This window comes from Antechinus flavipes, chromosome 4 (genome assembly GCF_016432865.1).
Source record: "Antechinus flavipes isolate AdamAnt ecotype Samford, QLD, Australia chromosome 4, AdamAnt_v2, whole genome shotgun sequence".
In the NCBI taxonomy this organism is placed as follows: Eukaryota; Metazoa; Chordata; class Mammalia; order Dasyuromorphia; family Dasyuridae; genus Antechinus; species Antechinus flavipes.
This window is the reverse complement of record NC_067401.1, coordinates 483,159,110-483,167,282: the sequence shown is the minus strand read 5'-3', so window position 1 is coordinate 483,167,282 and position 8,173 is coordinate 483,159,110.

Below are 8,173 nucleotides of genomic sequence, written 5' to 3'. Positions count from 1 at the left end.
AGGTTTTTATGAACAAAGACTTTATCACTTTGTGTCCAGCCTCTTGTTGAGCCCTTCTAACACTCATAATTTCCTGATAGAATAATTGTAAAGTGCTTAACCCAGTTCTAGAGGGCATTATTATTAAAACAGAGGTTAGCTGAGGGGAAGGAGTAAGGAAGGGAGGCAGTTTCTTTAGTATTTCTCATGAAGCCCTTGCTGCTTTAATTTCACACGGCAGGATGCCACAAGCCAAGCCAACTCAGTGTCTCAGCCAGAGTCACACTGCAAGTCGGGACACCGATGGGTGCTCCGAGTCCTCAGCTCACCGTGTTCTCGGTGCGGTGGGACGTGGCCCCCGGAGCCTCTTTCCCAGTGCTGGCTGGGAGGGGAGCATTCCTGTGACACACGCTTGTAGATTATATTGGCTCAGATAAGATATACAAACACCTAGATGGGTTTGCATATTCCATGGACTTTGGGGTTTTAATTCACATCAAAGGGACTTGGCCCGGAGCTGGTAAATCTGGGGTCAGGCTGGAGGGATTTAACAAGGTTGTATTTATGGTCATGTATCATCCTGCCCAGAGAAAGGGCTGTGAGGAAGGCAACGTCCCTTTCCAGGAAGAAGCAAGAATGAAAACACTCACTGTGACTCTATAACTTTATAGGGCAGTAATTCATCTAGGGCCCTGGCTCACAGTCCTGTTTTTGGGTGCTGAAGAAGGTGATTAAGTATGCCAGAATGTCAGTGCAACCAAGGAAATTCTTGCCACCGTGAAAATGTAACTACAAAAAATTAATTAATTAATTAAGGTTCTGTTTATGATACAGACATTTTGCTCTTACTGATAGAGATTGCATTGAATCCCCAGATGTCAATGTATATTCTCCCTCTACGTTGCACCACTGATACGTCCTCTAAGTGGTACTGATAAATCAATTTCAGTATCAAAGAAAAGCCTTCCTGAATCGAATAAAAATCTTTTGTATCTGGATTCAACATTGATTGGGAAATACGCGGCCATTTATCTGTCCTGTAGTCCATATATTGGAAGTTCTCCTTGAATCTTTGGTTTTCAATCTCAGCTTATTGAAACTAGTCATTTTCTGATGACTCACAATTAACAGGACATTTCTTGGAGGGCACTAAGCCAGGCTTCTGTAAACAAAGGACAGCAGAGAGAGGCAGACACAGAGAGAGACAGAAAGAGAAAAAGAGACCGAGAAACAGAGATAAAGACAGAGAGGCAGACAGAGAAACAGAAAAAGAGATAGAGAAACAGAGATAAAGACAGAGAGGCAGAGACAGAGAGACACACACACACAGAGATAAAGAGAGAGACAGAGACAGAGAAACACAGAGACATAAAGAGAAAGAGAGAGGCAATAACAGAGAAAGAGAGAGAGAGAGAGAGAGAGAGAGAGAGAGAGAGAGAGAGAGAGAGAAAGACAAAAAGAGACCGAGACAGAGAAACACAGATAAAGACACACAGAAAGAGAGGCAGAAACAGAGACAGAGAGAGAGAGATAAAGCAGAGACAGAGACAGAGAAATGCAGAGAAAAAAAGATAGAGAGAAGCAGAGACAGAGACAGAAAAAGAAAGAGAAAAAGAGAAAGGGACAGAGAAAGAAACAGAGACAGAGAAACAGAGATAAAGGCAGAGAGAGAGAGACATAGACAGAGAGACAGAGAAAGGAGCAGAGACAGGGAGAGAGACAGACAGAAGGAAAGAAAAGGAAAGAAGGAAGAAAGGAAGAAAGAAAAATAATTAAGAAATTACTATGTTCTAGGCATTGTGCTATGTGCTTCTGTTACAAATTCAAGCAATCAAGACAGTGCCTGCAGAACTTATATTTTAGTAGAGGAAGAGAAAACATAAAGGGAACCTAGACTGGGAAAGAAGGAGGCAGGGAAGGTACCAACCAGCAGGGTTTGGAAATGGCCAGGAAGTGGTATGATGACACGATTATGGTCAGGATAAGGCAAAAGCTTCTCTCTCAGAGACCACAGGGAGAAGCCTCATTCAGGAGGGAGGGAAAAGGTAATAGTGGTGGGGTCCGGTTTAGAATTGGGAAAACGAGTCAGCTCATTAAGCTGAGCTGTAACCCACCCCTTTGTTGAAAAGATGCCAGCAATTTATCTCCCAAGAAAAGATCCTGCTGCTGAAATTCTCTTTGTTGACTCTTTGAAGGGCATTGTTTATACTCTGGTCTTCCCATCATCAGAGATAACTGCCAGATTATCGTCCCAACTTCTCAGGGATCGAGGGATTGAGGCATCTGGCTACAGACCTTCCTCTCCATCCCACATCCCGCCATCATCTTAACAGAAGCAAAAAGTGCATCAGAGCTAGTGGCTTCTCCAGCAATTGGATCGCACCTTTCCTCAAGCTCCTTAACTCCTGCGACTTTCTTCTCTGCACCCACTTTGGACACAAATCACTGTGGCATCAAGGGAGGTTCTATGAAGTGCAAAGTTCTACTTATCTCAAAGATTAAAGAAATGATCCTAAACATAGAAGGGAAAGGATTCAATTCAGTTAGAAAATGTCAGAGCATGTATACTTATATTGTATTTAATTTATATTTTAACATATTTAACATGTATTGGTCAACCTGCCATGGGGGGAGGGGATGGAGGGAAGGAGGGGAAAAATTGGAACAAAAGGTTTGACAATTGTCAATGCTGTAGAATTACCCATGCATATAACTTGTAAATCAAAAGCTATAAAAAAAAAGACTATAAAGAAAAAAGACAAAAAAAAAAAATGCCAGAAGTTCAAGTCTAGTTGCACAGTATTGGCCAAACCATTTCGCTTTTATTACCTTTAGTTTCCTCATCAATAAAATGAGGCAGTTGGAAACAATAATTTCAGTAAAGTAGGAGGATCTAAAATAAACCCACAAAAAATCATTAAGCTTTCCATACATTATTAACAAAACCCAGCACAACACGAGAGAAAAAAATTCCATGCAAAACAAATATAATATGTATAAAGTATCTAGGAGTCCACCTACTCAGGATTTATATAAATTTGACCACAGGACACTATGAAAATAATGACAAATAATCAGAGAGAGAATAATTGTTCATCATCGAACCAAGTCAGTAATACTACTTAAATTAATTTACATATTTAATACATATTACATAATATATGCCAAAAGGTTACTTAATAGAATTAAACAAAAGAACAACAAAATCCATCTGAAGGAAGAAAAAACTCTCAGGGGAAATTATAAAAACGTATTAATAGAGAGCTCCTAGAAGTATTAAATTCCAAGATACACTCTAAAGCAGTAATCATCAAATTTGTGGGATATCAGTAAAAATTAAAAAAGGAAAACTTGATTAATGGAGCAAATTAGATAAAGAAAACTCAATGTAATCTAATTAAAAAATATAGTGGTTGATAAACCCGAGGACAGCAACAACTGGGGTAAAAACTCTTAATTTGACAAAAATGACTAGGAAAAATGGAAAGAAGTCTAGCAGAAATTAGTTTTAGATTAACTTTCATACTATATACCATAATGAGCCAAAAATGAATATTTGACCTAAATAATAAAGAATATATTATAAGCAAATTAGAAAGGAAAGAAAAGCTATACCTTTCATAATTATCCAGGGATTGATTCTTAATAAGGAAGGGACAGAAATAATCACTGGAGATAAAATGGACCAGAAAAATAGACAAAATCAGAGTTTTTGCATAACAAAATTTAATGATTAGAATAGAAACAGTTAACTGGACCTATTGCAGTAAATTTCTCTGTTAAATATCTAATACCAAGATATATAGATAACTGATACAAATACAGGAGAACAAGAGCCATACCTTAATGGTCAAAAGGTATGAACAGGCAATTTTTTTCCAAAGGAAGAAATTCAAGCTGTCAACAATTATATGAAAAAATGCTCCAAATCAATAATAAAGAGAAAAAATGAAATTTAAACGCTGTGACACAATTCAAACTTTATTAGAAGGTTAACTATATTACAATAAAAAGCAAATTGTGAAAAAACTGAGGGAATTGAGCTGGATGATTGTTGAAGTCCTTTTGAACTCTAAGATCTTGTCATTCTATTTCTTTAATCTACACTACGGTTGCAGTTAGTGTCAACTATTTAGATAATGAGAGTCCTATGTTTAATATAAATGTATACACACTACACATAAGAAGATATATATGAACATTATATATAAATATATACACAATATAAAATATATATAAATTATGTATAAATACACACACTATATATAATATATACTCTCTATAAATAGATACATATATTACACATGTATGTTATATATAAATATATACCAAACACACATATACTATGTGTATATGTACTATATATGCACATATATTACATGCACACATACTATATAGAAATATCTATACATACTATATACATGTATATATAAATATATGCTCTATATAACTAAACCTATCTTTTTTATGTCTTTTCTCCATTTTATTGTATTGACATTTGATATAAAATGATTCATTCAAAATGTAAAAATTTTGAAAATAATTTAATTACTTAAGCACACTTCAATGTTTATGCCTTTCTCCTATCAAGTATAAGCATAATTATTCCCATTTTGTAGAAGAGGAAACTGAGGTTCAGAGAAGGTTGAATGCTTTTTCCAGTTATACAGTTAGAAAGCGTCATGTCCTCCTTGGCTTCAGTTCAGGCAATTCCTATCTAATTCATGCTCTTGCTTCATGATGTAATTGCTGGTTCTTAAACGTTGCATTTTCTCTCTAAGTTTAGGACCTTTGCACAGCTTCTAAGGCCTTCCCTCCTCACTTCCATCTCTTAGAATCCCTCACTTCCTTCAAGGGACCACTTGGGCTCCTCTTCATATGAAACAACTTTTCTGCTGCAGCTTCTAAGTTGTTTATATTTTCTTCCTCCTCGAATTCTCGTGCATGTTCTTATCTATGAACACATGTAGGCTCTGTGAGAATAGAGGCTGTTTCATGTTTGCCTTGGTATCTCCAGTATCTGGAGTCCAGTGCACATAATAGATGTTTAATAAATTCTTGTTGGATTGGATTGGAGTTCACTTCAAATAGAGAGGGCAGAGAACCCTTTGCCATCCAACTGCATCCGGGGCAATCTTTCCACATGTTTACTGGAATTGAACCAACTGAGAATAGTGCGGTCAAACTGAGTTCTTGTTGGAGATGATTCATGTCCACTTTTAGTGACCAGAGGCAGCCAGAGGGTGCAGTGGGTGGAGTCTTGCAGTCAGGGAGAACTAAGCACATTGCTGGCTGGGCAAATCACTGAAATTCTCTCAGGCTTATTTTCCATACATACCTGTATGTATGTACGTATGCATGTACATACATACATGCATACGCATGTATATGTAGACATATAAACCCTCATATGCACATTTATATAGTATGTGCACATATTTATATACAGTATATGTATATTTATATATAGTATGTATATGTGTTTATATATAATATACATAAATATATTTTATATAGCATGTATATAATTATATATAGTATGTGTATATGTTTATACATAATATGTGTAAGTATGTTGTATATGGTAGTATATACACATGTTTTTATATGTGTGTATATATTGATATTTATGTATTGTGTATATAGTGCATATATTTATACATACATGCATATAGTGTATATAAACATTTCTGTACAGTATGTGTGCATATAGTAAATATCTGTGTAAAAATATAATACATATACACATAGTATATATGTGTTTGGTATATATTTATATATAACATATATGTGTAATATGTATATATATTTATATGGTGTGTGTATTATATATACTGTGTATGTATATTTATATATAATGTGTATATATTTTATATTATGTATATATTTATATATATATAATGTGCATATATATCTTTTAATATATAGTGTGTGTATATATTTATATGCATATATAGTTTGTATATTTTTATATATAGATATAGATATATAGTATGTATGTGTATATGTATGTGTAGGTATACATATCCACATATATACACATATATAGCATGTGTGCATATTTATATATAGTATATATTTATATTTATATATAATATGCATAAATATATTTTATATATAATGTGTATATAATTATATTTGGTGTTAATGTATATATTTATATAGTATATATAATATATATTTATCTAGTGTGTATATGTGTGTGTGTGTGTGTATAAAACATGTATAAATGTTTTATATGAAGTATGTATATTTCACCTGCACTGAGTGATCAATTTCCACTAAGGAAGAGAAGTCCTATGCAACTGGCTCTTAGAGCCAGAGTTTACATATAATTTACATTTGTATTGCACTTTCAGGATTACAAAGGATTGTGCACATATTATCTCATTTTAATCTTCACAGTAATTCTCAAAGAGGAATGCTGTGAAATGAAAATAATTATACCACCTAAACATCCCAGGATTGTTAGGAAGATTAAATGAAAAAAACATGTAAAGTTTATAGGCAAACCTTAAAATGCTATGTAAATGCTAAATGGTGGTGATGGTGGTGGTGGTGGTGATAGTAATAGTAGTAGTAGTAGTAGTAGTAGTAGTAGTAGTAGTAGTAAAAGCAGCAGCAGCAGTAACAGCAGCAATAGTAGCAGTAAAATACAATAATAGTACTAGCAGTAGTGATAATAGTAATAATAGCAATAGAAGTAGTAGTAACAGTACTAGTAGTGGTGGTAATAGCAGTAATAGTAGTAGTAGTATAGCAGTAGTAATAGTGTTAGTAATAGTAGTAATAACAATAGTAGTAGTAGTAATAGTAATAGTAGTAGTATAGTAATCATCATAATAATAGTAGTAAAAGTAGCAGCAGCAGTAGTAGCAGTAATAGTAGTAGTAGTGATAGTAGAATAATAGTACTAGCTGTAGTTGTAATAGTAGTAAATAGCAGTAGTAGTAGTAGTACTAGTAGTAGCAGCAGCAGCAGTAATAAGAGTGATAGTAATAGTAGTAATAATAATAGTAATAGTAATAGCAGTAGTAATAGTAGTAGTAGTAGTAGCAGTAATAGTAGTAATAGAATAATAGTACTAGCAATAATAGTAATAATAATAGAAGTAGAAGTGATAGTAGTAGTAATAGTATTAGAAGTAGTAGTAATAGTAGTAGTAGTAATGGTGATAATAGTAACAGAAGTGGTAATAGTACTAGTAGTAGTGATGATAGTAGTAATAGTAATAATAGTAGTAGTCATAGCAATAATAATAATAGTAGTAGTAAGAGTAAGAGGAGGAGGAGTAATAATACTAGTAGTTTTGATAATAGTAATAATAGTAGTAGTAATAGTAATAATAGTAGTAGTAATTGTAAAGGGCTGAAACTCTTAAAAGGGGTGCTTGAATCAGACAGTGAAGCACTTAAGGCTAATTACCTATTGGGCAATAGCTCTATTAGCATATGTTTGGAATTTCTCTTCTCACAGTTGATGCTAGCTCAATGCTTGGGGTTAAGAGAATTATAGGTAAGGATTAGGAGGTGGAGTAAGAGAGGTGAGAACTTCACTTGGCCTCAAGATGAGGAGGAGAAAAGTATGGAGATTTTGGACTCTAGAATCAAGTAGGGATCCTTGGCAAAATTACTGGCAGTTTTGTCCATCTCCTTCACTTCTCTCCCTAAAGACCAAGGACTTTTACTTATCCTGACTCTGGCTGATTTTGAGGCCTCCAGGGAGCTAGTCCAGACTTTATATTTTGGCACCCAATGTGTGCACCAAGGACCCTAATTTCACTGAAGAAGTCCCTGTGACCAGGAAATAGGGTGAGTATTTTAATAGACAAACTTGCTTTGTTAAGAGCTAAATTAATAACTCTCATTTTCTAGCTAAATGGGGCAGATACCCCACCCCGAAGGAGATCTACAGGAAGCATACTCAGACTGATAAAGAGATGGGGTTTAATTGTAACTTGGGAGCAGATTGATGGACTCATGGATACCTTAGAAAGCACATCCCCTTGGTTCTTCAAGGAAGAAGAAATAGAAGCAGATAACTGGAAACTAGTCAGAGATCAACGATGTGAATACTACAATGATAATGGTCCTGATTCAATTGCCAAGAAATCATTCTATATAGACAACATAATACAATTGGCCTTAAAGAATCCCACAAGTTTTGAAAAAAGAAAAGTTTTAAGAACAGCCAG